The sequence below is a fragment of the Phoxinus phoxinus genome (assembly GCF_949152265.1).
Source record: "Phoxinus phoxinus genome assembly, chromosome: 17".
Taxonomy (NCBI): domain Eukaryota; kingdom Metazoa; phylum Chordata; class Actinopteri; order Cypriniformes; family Leuciscidae; genus Phoxinus; species Phoxinus phoxinus.
The window spans coordinates 8,948,550-8,964,393 of record NC_136892.1 but is presented as its reverse complement, the minus strand read 5'-3'; the positions used below and the strand labels follow the sequence as shown (position 1 = coordinate 8,964,393).

Here is a 15,844-nt window from a genome sequence, read left to right as displayed (position 1 = left end):
TGCAAGTCAAGAAAATACTCCGAGATTGAAAGCACATTTCTCTTTGACTTTCAGTGGCAGAATCATCACTTATGGTAAACATTTAAAAAGATGGATGTTTTGTATTGATTTAGAGAAATTATGAGTTAACCCTGAAACAAGGGTTTAATACTTGATGAATGAATGAAGCACAAATACTCTTAAATTCTTTTGAAAATAACTCTTTCAATAAAACTTTTAAAAGAATGTAAAACTATTACCATTTTTCTGATACTTTTCAGCCTGGATGCATCGGAAGAAGATCGATCTCTCGGGAAGATTGGTCAATGACAACCAGAAAAATCCAAATTGCGTTATGAAAAAAATCATAGTTGACAACAAACCCCATTTGTGCCTTTTTTCTCTGAAGAAAATAGAAATAGGAGATGAAATTGATTATAACTATGGTGATTCAAAATGGCCTTGGCGCAGTAAGGTGAGTTGGTTAGATGAAGTATAGAGATTTCTTTATTTGAATTTTTTGTTGCAAAAGCAAATTTTGTATTTCTCCAATATTAACCATGTTTCTAATATTACTCTTGACTGTCTATGGAAATGCATTTAATCTTTGATCTGTGATGTGTGTTAAAATGAGTTCTTCTTTATCTGCAATCCAGTTGAAAAAAACCCAAGCTCCAGCCGCAGCAGTAGAGAATGAGACCAGCCCTGTTCCTAAGACGCTAAATGATGGACCAAACCCAGATCAGACCTGCACACAGGTAAAAGTACATTCAAACGCATTCATCTATGCTGACATGTGGTGGTGTTCTATTACTAAAGTGGACCAATGCTTATGTGGCTTTATATTGGCTGTTAAAGGCCAGGTAATGTCACACACACCGGCATGTTTCCAGTCATGTTCTTATGGGGTCCTTCCATCTTCCAAGTACATTTGTTTCTCTAGTCTCTCCTTTACACACTCATGTGTCTGTAGTCTGACCCATGTGGGGCCCTTCCGTCTAGTTCTTACTGTAAATGTTTTTAATGCACTATGGCAACACCTGACATGACCTCAACTGTGATTTTCACATTCGTAATTGTATACTGTATCTGAGCCGTTCGATGTTTTAAAGCAATATATTGATTTGATCCACTGCAAACTCCTGGAATAGACGTGAGCTGCTTTTTAGTCCATGCTCTCAGTTGAAGTTCAGTGCTGTTTCACCATTAGATGACCTTATTAGCCTGTGAATGTCTCTTCAGACAGTTCTGAGACTCTTCTTGTCTGTCTATTTCAGGTGAAAGGCCTTCAGACTCCTGCCGCAGCAGTAGAGAATGAGACCAGCCCTGTTCCTAAGACGCTAAATGATGGACTAAACCCAGATCAGACCTGCACACAGGTAAAAGTACATTCAAACACATTCATCTATGCTGACATGTGGTGGTGTTCTATTACTAAAGTGGACCAATGCCTATGTGGCTTTATATTGGCTGTTAAAGGCCAGGTAATGTCACACACACCGGCATGTTTCCAGTCATGTTCTTATGGGGTCCTTCCATCTTCCAAGTACATTTGTTTCTCTAGTCTCTCCTTTACACACTCATGTGTCTGTAGTCTGACCCATGTGGGGCCCTTCCGTCTAGTTCTTACTGTAATTGTTTTTAATGCACTATGGCAACACCTGACATGACCTCAACTGTGATTTTCACATTCGTAATTGTATACTGTATCTGAGCCGTTCGATGTTTTAAAGCAATATTTTGATTTGATCCACTGCAAACTCCTGGAATAGACGTGAGCTGCTATTTAGTCCATGCTCTCAGTTGAAGTTCAGTGCTGTTTCACCATTAGATGACCTTATTAGCCTGTGAATGTCTCTTCAGACAGTTCTGAGACTCATCTTGTCTGTCTATTTCAGGTGAAAGGCCTTCAGACTCCTGCCGCAGCAGTAGAGAATGAGACCAGCCCTGTTCCTCAGACGCTAAATGATGGACCAAACCCAGATCAGACCTGCACACAGGTAAAAGTACATTCAAACGCATTCATCTATGCTGACATGTGGTGGTGTTCTATTACTAAAGTGGACCAATGCCTATGTGGCTTTATATTGGCTGTTAAAGGCCAGGTAATGTCACACACACCGGCATGTTTCCAGTCATGTTCTTATGGGGTCCTTCCATCTTCCAAGTACATTTGTTTCTCTAGTCTCTCCTTTACACACTCATGTGTCTGTAGTCTGACCCATGTGGGGCCCTTCCGTCTAGTTCTTACTGTAAATGTTTTTAATGCACTATGGCAACACCTGACATGACCTCAACTGTGATTTTCACATTCGTAATTGTATACTGTATCTGAGCCGTTCGATGTTTTAAAGCAATATATTGATTTGATCCACTGCAAACTCCTGGAATAGACGTGAGCTGCTTTTTAGTCCATGCTCTCAGTTGAAGTTCAGTGCTGTTTCACCATTAGATGACCTTATTAGCCTGTGAATGTCTCTTCAGACAGTTCTGAGACTCTTCTTGTCTGTCTATTTCAGGTGAAAGGCCTTCAGACTCCTGCCGCAGCAGTAGAGAATGAGACCAGCCCTGTTCCTCAGACGCTAAATGATGGACCAAACCCAGATCAGACCTGCACACAGGTAAAAGTACATTCAAACGCATTCATCTATGCTGACATGTGGTGGTGTTCTATTACTAAAGTGGACCAATGCCTATGTGGCTTTATATTGGCTGTTAAAGGCCAGGTAATGTCACACACACCGGCATGTTTCCAGTCATGTTCTTATGGGGTCCTTCCATCTTCCAAGTACATTTGTTTCTCTAGTCTCTCCTTTACACACTCATGTGTCTGTAGTCTGACCCATGTGGGGCCCTTCCGTCTAGTTCTTACTGTAATTGTTTTTAATGCACTATGGCAACACCTGACATGACCTCAACTGTGATTTTCACATTCGTAATTGTATACTGTATCTGAGCCGTTCGATGTTTTAAAGCAATATATTGATTTGATCCACTGCAAACTGCTTTTTAGTCCATGCTCTCAGTTGAAGTTCAGTGCTGTTTCACCATTAGATGACCTTATTAGTTCCTGTTCGATGTTTTAAAGCATCTTTTTGATTTGAATTTTGATTTTAAATATTTTGATTTGATGCACTGAAAACCCCTGTAATGGTCAATTGGACCATGGACCAATGCTCATGGGGCTTTAAAGTAGTCAGGTGACCTTATTGGGTTGTACAGGCCAGGTAATGTAACACACACTGGCATCTTTCCAGTGCCATTCTTGTGGGGCACCTTTTAATGCATTATGGTAACATCTGTGGAGAAAAAAGAAGAAAATCTGCATACTGGGTTAAAGCTCACAGTTACCTTTTTTATTGACTAAAAAACAAACGTTTCGATCCAAATGGTCTTCCTCAGCTCTCACTAGCAAGAGCAAATGTCTGTTGCTCTTGCTAGTGAGTCTGATGGGGATTCTTCTAATTTGTAAATTTACTTGTACTGAAAATGGTCCATACACATTTTTCTTAATTTAGTATCCTGAGCCTGTTCAATCAGTATACTCAGGTTTTTTATATTTAATGTTGCAAAAATAGTTATTAACAGATGTGTGTTTGTTTTTAAAGATTCAGATGAATCTCTTTGAATCGGATGACTCAAACTTAGGTAGCGAAGAGGAGTATATTCCAAATCCCAAGGATGAAAGCACAGAAAGTGATAGCAGTATGGAATTAACCCTGGAAAAGGAAAAAAAGAACAAAGGTGCATCATCCAGTCAGAGCAAGTTTAAGCCCAGAGAGAGAAGAAGTAGATCCTCCCGAGAGAGTGGAAGCGAGTCCTCCAGACAGAGCAAGTCTAAGCCCAGGGAGAGTGGAAGTAGATCCTCCCGAGAGAGTGGAAGCGAGTCCTCCAGTCAGAGCAAGTCTAAGCCCAGGGAGAGTGGAAGTAGATCCTCCCGAGAGAGTGGAAGCGTGTCCTCCAGACAGAGCAAGTCTAAGCCCAGGGAGAGTGGAAGTAGATCCTCCCGAGAGAGTGGAAGCAAGTCCTCCAGACAGAGCAAGTCTAAGCCCAGGGAAAGTGGAAGTAGATCCTCCCGAGAGAGTGGAAGCGAGTCCTCCAGACAGAGCAAGTCTAAGCCCAGGGAGAGTGGAAGTAGATCCTCCCGAGAGAGTGGAAGCAAGTCCTCCAGACAGAGCAAGTCTAAGCCCAGGGAGAGTGGAAGTAGATCCTCCCGAGAGAGTGGAAGCAAGTCCTCCAGACAGAGCAAGTCTAAGCCCAGGGAAAGTGGAAGTAGATCCTCCCGAGAGAGTGGAAGCAAGTCCTCCAGACAGAGCAAGTCTAAGCCCAGGGAAAGTGGAAGTAGATCCTCCCGAGAGAGTGGAAGCGAGTCCTCCAGACAGAGCAAGTCTAAGCCCAGGGAGAGTGGAAGTAGATCCTCCCGAGAGAGTGGAAGCAAGTCCTCCAGACAGAGCAAGTCTAAGCCCAGGGAAAGTGGAAGTGAATCCTCTAGTCATAGCCAATTTGACTTTAGCCAGAGAAGACTTTTGGAAAGATGTCATGATCCCACACAAAGATTTCCAAATAGCAGAGTTGATGGGAATGAAAAGGAAATAGCAACATATTCTGAAAACGATGTTTCAGTGCCCCTGGAAGAAGAGCAGTATATCATTGTCAGTCCAACTTTAAAGAAAGATGATGGATCCAGAAGCTATAACATAGGGCTGGGCGATAAAACGATAACGATAATTATCGCGATATATTTTTTCTCGATAAAACGATATCAAGAGCTCGATAAATGTTCGATAATGTTTTTGCGCCAAAAGCGGAACGAATCTCATTTGAACCGCGCGCGCCACACGGACCGTTTATCCGCTCGGCTCAAAGTCCAAACGGCAGCGGGAGCGCGAGCTCACACTAGAGCAGACGCGTTTACTCTGATCGGTCTCGGTCACAAGATCCAGTGAGAAGCGCTTGTATTCAGCGATGAACACAAATGTCTCAGTGATTTAAACCAGTTTAAAGGCAGATGAAACAGCGCTGACAAACAGGAGAAACACTGTGCGCAACGATACAGTCAGAAGCTTCTCCGTCTACACATTCCCATCATTCACCACGGATTTAACGTTAACGTACTGTAACGTTAGCCTAGTAATGTATGCTGTTGTAGTAATATAACTGCACCATTAAATGTGCGTGGGATATATATATATATAGAATTGTATAATATTATTAATGTAGACAATGTATTAAAGGACTAATGGAATATGATTACAGTTTTTAATAATGTATTTAGGCTACTGGTTTTCATAAATACCATAGAAACCATAAAGTTACATTTTATCTGTGGTTATCATGATCTAAATGCATGATGCTGGATGACCAATGGTTAATTTTAATAAAACTAAAGAATATTACATTTTACCAAATAAAAATAATGTTGTTACTTTTTTTTAACAGATGTTACTGTTTTTGTTAATGAACATAAATTGTATATAGTAAATCTGCATCCTAACTCAAGCTAATACTACTGAAATAAAGATATTTATTTTGTTAAGGAAAAATGACAAATGTTTGAATGTTCTACCTCGGATTTGTGAAATGTTCACCTGTTTGGCAAGTGTTTGTCATGATATGTTCTGACAATAAAGAGTTGTTTAAAAACACAACGCTCTGGTTTCTACAGCTTTCACTTAGGAGTACAAATCTGTCTTTAAACTTGAAATAAATAAAGTTTGACATTTATCGATAATTATCGATATCGACTGATATAAAAAAAAATATCGTGATATTTTTTTTGGGCCATATCGCACAGCCCTACTATAACAAGAAACATTTCTGCTTTTATTGCAGGAAGTTTGTCCAGAAAATGTCAAGACACTTGTGGCGTAAACACCAAGATCAATTGGATGTTGCGAAAGCATTCAGTTTTCCAAAAAACTCAAAGGAAAGAAAACTACAATTGGACTACATACGAAATAAGGGAAACTTCGAGCACAACAGTCATGTTTTGGAAACACAAAAAGGAAAACTAATCCCATGTAAACAACCGGGGAAAAAATCAGATGGACATAAATTTGCACATTGCATTCACTGCTATGGGTTGTTCTCAAGAAGAGCGATGTGGCGGCATTTCAAGGTCTGCAGCTTCAAACCCAAAAGTACTAAACCAGGTAAAAATAGAGTTCAGGCATTGTGTGCTTTCGCTGAACCTTCTCCATCGGAATATACAGACGCGTATTGGAAGTTCTTGAGTGTAATGATTCAGGACAAGATTGCAGTTGTAATTAAAGGAGACAACTGCATCCTCAATTATGGGTTCAGGTTGTTCAAAAAGAATGAGAAGATAGTTAGTCAACACCAGTATATATGCCAAAAACTGAGAGAACTTGGCAGGCTTTTATTGGAAGCTAAAAAAATCATGCATGTGAAGACCATTCAAGAACTCATCAAACCTGAACAGTACTCCCAGGTTGTCAGAGCTGCAAAGAACCTATCTGGATTCAGTGAGGAAACTGGCATATACCAATGTCCCTCTCTTGCACGCAAGGTAGGACACAGCCTGCATTCGTTGGCTATGTTTATCAAGTCCGAAGGACTGAAAAAGAAAGATAAAGAAACCATTAAAGATGCTGAGGAGTTCGCACAGTTGTATTTAGAGAGTTGGAGGTTTGATATTGCAGGCCAGGCATTAACCCAGCTTAACCGGGCCAAATGGAATGCACCGCAACTTTTACCTCTTACACAAGATATCCAAAGGCTACATTGCTATCTAGAAGAAAAACAGCAGCAACATCTCAAAGATTTAAAAGAACATCGTTCATCCACAAATTGGAAGGAACTTGCAAAAGTAACGCTGACTCAAGTTATGCTTTTTAATCGGCGGAGAGCAGGTGAAGTGTCCCGAATGCGCCTGTCTGCATACTTATCGAAGGACACATCAGAGGAACAAGGAGATGTAAATTTGGCCCTCACAGCGCTTGAGCAGAAGTTCTGCAGGCATTTTGTGCGAATAGCAATTGTTGGAAAAAGAGGAAGGAAGGTTCCTGTTCTTCTAACCCCATTAATGAGACAATCACTTGATGCTCTTACTGAGAGCAGAGAAGAATGTGGGGTGCTGAAGGACAATGAATATCTGTTTGCATTGCCAAAATCTGCCCATTACCTCAGGGCTTGTGACTGCATGAGGCAATTTGTCAGTGAATGTGCTGACATAAAAAAATCCTCAAGCGCTAACATCAATTCAACTGAGGAAACATATTGCTACCCTGTCTACTGTATTGAACCTCAAAACCACTGAACTCGACCAGTTGGCAGACTTCCTTGGTCATAATATTGCTGTTCACAGGAAACACTACAGGCTTCCAGAAAGCACCCTCCAATTAGCCAAAGTAAGTAAAGTCCTCCTGGCAATGGAACAAGGACGCCTAGGAGATTACAAAGGAAAGAGCCTCGATGAAATACAAGTCGATGTGAATGGTAATTAACTTTATATTCTTGAAGACACACTCATTTGAGAGATAATACTACTGTTGTATACTCTTGCAGATTGCCCATAGTTTCAGCTTTCCAAACTAAATTTTTTATCAATTATCATTTTAGAGACCATTGACATGGAGGGACCTTTAGCAGAGGACATTGAAGGTATGTGTATACCATGTTCCTAAATTGATTCTAAATGATCCATTTTAGATATTATGTGTATTGTATTCTTAAGTTATTTCCCTCTCCAGATATCAGTATGCTAGGAGATGATGGGACAGACGATGAGGTCAGCATGTCATCCACGGAAGAATGTACCTCCACATCACAAAGTCAATACCAGGGAGTGTCTGCAACCGGTGAGCTTGAACGCAATTCTTACCTTTCGTGCATTTCACACAGCACGTGGCAAAAATGTTAACATCAACAACTCCACCTCCCTCCTTTGTCCCACCCACCTCTTTCTCCTGCAACTCTGTCAGGAGACCTGTCTGATGCAGAGGCTGCACAATCAGTCAAACACAACCCCAGTTTTAAAACTGAACACTGCGTCAGTACTGCCTGAAATTACAAGTACCATTAACTTTGAGGTTAGCGTGAACCCACCTATTGCTTATAGGTTTCTCTAATCTCTCGGCACAGACTTCATACAGGGATTGCACAGCTACTCCAACACGTCCCTGTCACTACAGAACATCTGGAATGTGCTGCAGGTGATGCAGGACAATTCCCTGAGCACATTATCCAAGTCTGCTTCATAGCCGCAAACAGACTCCACTGTCATCTCCGTCCGGAGCCGCTGCAGCTCCCTCAACTTCCGCAAAAACGGGCCTCTCAACCCTCCTCCTCATCACTGGCTCAAACGCATATGCCATCGGGTTAGATGACATCAAATAAACTCGTACAGCCTTGTCGTCTTGACATGTTTCCTCCTCGTCTGTGTACTCATACTCAACTCGCTGTAACTGTGTACTCGTCTCGCTGTAACTGTGTACTCGTACACAGTTGAAGAGGAAAAATGTTTGAGTAGACGTGCAATCCCTGCGTGAAGTCAACCTATAAACAGTAGGTGAGGGCACACTAACCTAAACGTTAATGCTACTTGTAATGTCAGTAACAACAGTCGCTTTCTGTCTGATGAAATCAGTTCATCTTATATTGTCCAACATACAATCTTTTCGGCACACAGCTACTTCAGCACTATTGGACTGCGTGGGACGGTCTGTCGTCCGTACACTATATGAGGAAATATACTGCTTGAGTGCCACTATCCTTTAGGTCTTAGATGTTTCCCTGCTGCAACACACCTGATTCATTGTGCAGAGCTTGGCAACAAGCTGTTTGATCTATTTAATTTGAAGCAGGGAAACATCTCAGACCTGCAGAATAGTGGCCCTTGAGGACTGGAGTTGCCCATACCTGGGCTAACATGACAACTAATATTTTCACGTCTCTAGTCACTTGAAAAGAATTTAGGACGATAGGAGACAGGATGAAATAAACTGTGTCTCTCTTTAAGAGACACAGATCCCATATACCGACTTGTTAAGTGCCTTGAGACGACATCTGTTGGGAATCGGCGCTATATAAATAAACTAAATTGAATATACTAAATTATTTTATAAAATAACACAACCACTGTACTGACGGCTATTACATATTTCATGTAGTGTATACTACAATAAAGTAATTTCTTTGTCCAGATGTCAGTATGCCAAGAGAAGAGGGGTCAGAAGATGAGGTCAGCATGTCATCCCTGCAAGAATGTCCCTCCACATCACAAGTCCAAAACCGGAGTGTGTCTGCAAAAAAGAGAGGTAAGCTTTGGGGCTTGCACTCTCTTTTCGGCCAGAGCTGCTCATTTATTTTTAAGGGCTTTTACTTTGCTTCCTTGACTCAACACTTGAAATATGTCTGTCCCTCCTTACTGTCCGGTGCCACAAGCCTGACAGTGGCTTGAAAGAAGCTGTTGCAGGAACAGACCTTGTGAGCCTGCATTGTTGTAGGGTTGGGGAAAGACTGGCATTATCACCTTTATATCAATAAGTTGTATTTTTAAAAAAAATCTTTAACACTTTATGGAGTTACTCAGGAAAAATGCTTGCATTTCCTCCAACAACGGAGGTGTACAGTGACCAGTTGAAAAACTCGAACAACCTATAATCACCTTAAATACCTCCTAACTGCTAGTGTTCCTTCATCCAAGTCTCATTAAGCCTCCACATGCAGCTGACTTTATTAAATGACCTTTTAAAAGTGCCTTGTAAATAGAAAATATTATTATTATTATTGTTTTTATTATTATTATTTTGTGAAATGCAAGAAAGAATAAAATTGCTTTAAGTGAGAGAGAGAGAGTGTTTATACTCGAGTGTAGGGTAAAAGCATCCTGTTGCAGTTTCTTTTCCAGAATTATAATGTAATGCCGTCAGAAGTACAATGAGCCACTGCAAACCACTCAGTTTAATAAATACAACACACAAAGAAAAAAGAATGCAATCAAAACAGTTAACTATAAATAAAGTTAAAAAGCAAAACTAAACGGAATGCGTCTGAGCAGGCACTCCTCCGTTGCTTTCTGCCTTTCGTTCACCCGTTGCAGCTCTTCCTTCAGCTAGTTGTCGGTCGTTCTCATGGGGGTTTTGGCAAAAGAGGGAGCTCGGGGCTTGGAGAAGCTGGCAGCACGGGGGCTGGGGTTTTTCCACCGCTTCATGCTCTCTTTCAGCAACGAGACCCAAACATCCGGAGACTCGTGATCACTCTGGCCAATCACAAGAGAGTACATCCACGTAGCTGCGTTTGCGTAGCTGGGCAGCACGTCAGGTCCGAAGAGGTGCCCATCAAGCTGCATAATTAAGGATTAATGTGCAGTGTTTTTGTTTTTACCAAACCAGTGTATAAAATGAATAAGAATCTCAGTCATGTTATTATGAAGAGTTGTTTATTCCAACAAATAAGAACTTTATTTATTTACATTGTTAACAGTGCAATGTCTGCAGTGTTCTCTCACTCTCCACTGAAATCTGTGTGCTCTGTGTGAAGTCCACCTTTACTTATAGTGGTAATCCCAGAAACGGTTCCTGTCCTCTGAAAAACAGAGGCGGACATCACACTTGCTGCATTGGGTATTGGTGTACCCTTTACTGCAATGTCTGCAGTGCCCTCTCTTTGTCTTCAGGGAAAATGTCCAGTTTGGTCCATGCGCACATCCATGGGTGGTGGTTTGCGTGACTTTTTAGAAGAGGGAGCCTTTGGACTTCCATCATCCATGTGTGGTCTCTTTCCACTATTCAGAGGGCTCCTGTCTCTGGGCTCTTGTTGATTGAAGATGGCCGTCCTCTCTTTGGTGTTTTCAGTGTTGTGTCCACCAGATTAGAATATAAAGAACAAATGTATCAATTTATGTACATCTCAAATACCAGTCTGATTTATCACAAACAAGGTAAATAGCACAAATAGATCATTACCGTAATGAGAGAGGAAGCCAACTGTGCTTGGAACTTTCTCATGTTCAGGATCTCCTTCTTTGGCATCCTGAGAGCATAGGCTGTGCTGCTTGTAGAGGAGTCAGGCGTTGACCACAGCAAGGTGATTGTGTGCCAGAAGATGTAAATGTACCACCGCCAGGATTTCAGTGCGTACTTGTGTTTTGCTGTAAATGAGTCCAACAAATCCACACCTCCCATGTATTTATTGTAGATGCCCACAATGGAAGGCTTTCTAACGTCAATGTACGTTTTGGTGGCTTTGTCCCAGTGTTGAATCTCCTGAACAGGTTCTGGTCCAGCGAAGGATGACACAAGTGTCACCGCCCTGTTGTCGTACCATTTGACAGCACAGATGTTATTTCCCCTCCACTCTGTGGTCAAAGCCTTCTATGCCCTTCTTCTTCAAGCTCTTCACATGTAAAGATTACAGTTGGGTAGATGCACTTGCCTGGCTGTTCCCACATAATGGATTCCTTGCTCAAGGAGCTTCACTACCAGTGGAACGAAGGTGAAGTAGTTGTCTGCCTAGATCTTGTTGTGTTGACCCTTTGGAAATGTGGAGGCAAGCTTTATTACAACATCACCTGACAATCCAAGTTCAGATTTGACTTGTACTTCATTGTTGCTCCCTTGGTAAACATCAAAGTCAAGCATCATGCTAAAGATTCCAGCTTTCACTCATACTTTAAAGCCCCATGAGCGTAGATTACCTTGCATATACTTCTTGATGCAGCTGAACTTCCCGTTGAAGGGTATCATCATCTTGTCCATGGAATGTGCTCTTCTGGTACCACCTGCAGGCAGTTTTCTCTGAGTGAATCAAGCCGTGGTCTGAGTTTCCAGAGTTTGTCCCTCTTTTCAGTCTCTGGCACGGTTAAATTGTTTACAAAATGTAATGTTCCATCCTCAGGTACATGCCCAATGCTGCCTGTATTTCTTTTGTATTAGTGTTGACTGATCTTTCGTCATTTTGAATGCTGTACTCATTCGTATTTGTTGCCGGAGCTTGAACCAAATCTTCTGACACAAACTTTTGGAAGTATTGCAGTGGTGTGTGGAGGGAGGTGACATCATCTGTGAGAGCTTGACCAGAAAAATCAGTGACGTCTGTCATGTGGGATGATGTATTTCTTTGATTGCCCGGGCTCAATATTCACATTAGCTGGACAATCGGTAGGTTCTTGGTTTTCTTTGACCACAGAGACATCAATATCTGATTCTTCATCACTTGCATCAGTGTCGTCAAAATCTATGTCCACATCACTTTCTCCTTTTTGGATGATGGCAATTACATTGTGCACATTGTACCGAGGATTTCTCCTTGCTGGTGGCATTCTGAAATGAAAAAGATAAAATTGAAACAAATGTACATTGTATATACAAATAGCACACATGCCTCATTATGACGTGTTCACACTTTTGACTGAAGCAGCCTATTCACACATCTCACCGGTCACACTATACCTAATGGCTCACCTATAGTAGACTGTGATTGTAATCCTTACAGGAATGCATTCAGCGTCCAGTTTACAACAAAATCTAACAGTGATGAACATTTACACCTGTGCCAGAACAAAGCACCAGGAGCATCCCGCACAACTTGGAGGATTGGCCAGGTGTCTCTTGCAAAAGAGATCTTGGATCTCAATGGGACAGACCTGGTTAAATAAAGGTTATAGGCCTAATGATAATAAGCACTTTGACTATAAATTGATAAGAACATTTTGTTTATCAGTAGACTAAGAAAGGGAAGATTTGCACAAACAGAATTTCTTTGTTAGTAAGTCCTGCAGAATTTGATAGCAAATTATAATGTTTAGATATGGCAATATATCTTTCAACTTTAGTCTCTAATACAGTATAGAATATGTAATCCGATATAAAGCTAAAGGGTATAATGTTTAAATCATGTATAATTTGTTGTTAACATTTTCATTTAAGTTCCCCTCAATATGTTCCTCTTAAATACAGGGCAATTATGACTGCCACTCTCATCCAACATTGTAATATTGCAACATTTATAAAACAAGCTCTAAACAAAATGTAGGGCATATTTTTAACATTTACTGTATATGTCCTTGTTCTAGACACTGTAAGAAACACAGAAAAACATATTCCAAGCATTTTACTTACTTGAAGATAAATCCAGTCCAGTAAATCAAAGGGATGTTGCTTGATCAGAAAGTTGTAGGATATGTCACTTCTTGACTTAAGGGTGGGCTTTGTATACAAATCCTGGATCCAATTACATGGTTGGAATAAAATGTAAGACCCACAGATCATATTGATGTGGTTGTATAAACAAACAAACAAGAAAAAAAAGACAAAAGGGGTTTTGGGGAATAACCACAATTGTTGTAATTCTGAAACAGTGGGTCTTACAGGGTTAAGTAAGATTAAAATTTCTTTATAAAAGAAAACCTACAATATTTTGTGTTTTTGCCTACATAGGAAAACAAACGGCCGTCAAAAGAAGCTGGACCCCAGACGAGTGTGCTGCAGTGGACACACATTTGAGGAGATTTATTGTAATGAATCAAGTTCCTGGTAAAGAAGAGTGTCAGCGCTGTATTTCTGCAGAACCTCAAGCTCTCAGAAACAGAGACTGGAAAGCAGTTAAATATTATGTTAAAAATCGCATTACAGCCCTGAGAAGAAAAGTCTAGTGTGAAAGCACCTAATGGATCTGAGGTAAAACCAAAACATTAGAGGTAGGATCTTAAAATGTTTTGTGTTTGGTTGTGTTCTGTTGTAACGTTGTTGTTGTAAGGGTTTGCTCAGGTTTTATGGCTGTCCAGTGGCCGACAAATATACACATTTCACAGTACTTATTTAATTTTATTTTTAATTTGATGGATGTAGGATGGATGTTGGATGGATATTGAATAGATGTTTGATCGATGGATGATGGATGGATGTTGGATGGATGTTCGAGAGATGGATGGATGTTTGATGGATGTAGGGTAGATGTTTGACGGATGTAGGGTAGATGTTGGATGGATGGATGTTGGATGGATGTAGGGTAGATGTTGGATGGATGTAGGTTAGATGTTGGATGGATGGATGTTGGATAGATGTAGGGTAGATGTTGGATGGATGGATGGATGTTGGATGGATGGATGTTGGATGGATGTAGGGTAGATGGATGGATGGATGTTGGATGGATGTAGGGTAGATGTTGGATGGATGGATGTTGGATGGATGTAGGGTAGATGTTGGATGGATGGATGTAGGGTAGATGTTGGATGGATGGATGGATGTAGGGTAGATGCTGGATGGATGGATGTTGGATGGATGTAGGGTAGATGCTGGATGGATGGACGTTGGATGGATGGATGTAGGGTAGATGTTGGATGGATGGATGTTGGATGGATGTAGGGTAGATGTTGGATGGATGGATGTAGGGTAGATGTTGGATGGATGGATGTAGGGTAGATGTTGGATGGATGGATGGATGTTGGATTGATGATGGATGGATGTAGGGTAGATGCTGGATGGATGTAGGGTAGATGCTGGATGGATGGACGTAGGGTAGATGTTGGATGGACGTAGGGTAGATGTTGGATGGATGTAGGGTAGATGCTGGATGGATGGATGTAGGGTAGATGTTGGATGGACGTAGGGTAGATGCTGGATGGATGGATGTAGGGTAGATGCTGGATGGATGGATGTAGGGTAGATGCTGGATGGATGGATGTAGGGTAGATGCTGGATGGATGGATGTAGGATAGATGCTGGATGGATGGATGTAGGGTAGATGTTGGATGGATGTAGGGTAGATGTTGGATGGATGTAGGGTAGATGCTGGATGGATGTAGGGTAGATGCTGGATGGATGGACTTAGGGTAGATGTTGGATGGACGTAGGGTAGATGTTGGATGGATGTAGGGTAGATGCTGGATGGATGGATGTAGGGTAGATGTTGGATGGACGTAGGGTAGATGCTGGATGGATGGATGTAGGGTAGATGCTGGATGGATGGATGTAGGGTAGATGCTGGATGGATGGATGTAGGGTAGATGCTGGATGGATGGATGTAGGGTAGATGCTGGATGGATGGATGTAGGGTAGATGTTGGATGGATGTAGGGTAGATGTTGGATGGATGTAGGGTAGATGCTGGATGGATGGATGTAGGGTAGATGCTGGATGGATGGATGGATGTAGGGTAGATGCTGGATGGATGGATGGATGTAGGGTAGATGCTGGATGGATGGATGTAGGGTAGATGTTGGATGGACGTAGGGTAGATGCTGGATGGATGGATGTAGGGTAGATGCTGGATGGATGGATGTAGGGTAGATGCTGGATGGATGGATGTAGGGTAGATGCTGGATGGATGGATGTAGGGTAGATGTTGGATGGCTGGATGTTGGATGGATGTAGGGTAGATGTTGGATGGATGGATGTTGGATGGATGTAGGGTAGATGTTGGATGGATGTAGGGTAGATGTTGGATGGATGGATGTTGGATGGATGTAGGGTAGATGTTGGATGGATGGATGTTGGATGGATGTAGGGTAGATGTTGGATGGATGTAGGGTAGATGTTGGATGGATGGATGTTGGATGGATGGAGGGTAGATGTTGGATGAATGTAGGGTAGATGTTGGATGGATGGAGGGTAGATGATGGATGGATGTTGGATGTGTGGATGTTGATATTCTTATTTATTTTAATTTACCTGAACACTGAAAGTGTGTGGGGCATATGTTAAATATTTTTCATTTCTTTAAATATCTCTGTATCATGATTTCAAAATTTGAGGCTTCACTGGAAAGAACAACTTGTGAACAGAGACATTATGGATGCAGTGCAATGAAACAATTTCAATGCCTATATAAGAGAAACTGTTGGGTTTACATAAGTTCAGGCTGATGTTGTTAAAACATTGAGTGCAGATTGTACAGACCTCTAG

General features: G+C 41.5%; 2 long non-coding RNA genes across 2 annotated transcripts; both read left to right on the top strand.

The window, feature by feature from the left end:
- Positions 1-6,376: 6,376 nt before the first annotated feature.
- Positions 6,377-7,774, top strand: LOC306984633. Its single transcript, XR_013794576.1, has 3 exons — positions 6,377-7,437; positions 7,561-7,602; positions 7,692-7,774. It is a non-coding gene; the product is annotated as an uncharacterized lncRNA (long non-coding RNA).
- Positions 7,775-7,781: 7 nt separating this feature from the next.
- On the top strand, positions 7,782-13,613 carry LOC306984632. Its single transcript, XR_013794575.1, has 3 exons — positions 7,782-7,799; positions 9,144-9,257; positions 13,380-13,613. It is a non-coding gene; the product is annotated as an uncharacterized lncRNA (long non-coding RNA).
- Positions 13,614-15,844: the final 2,231 nt, after the last annotated feature.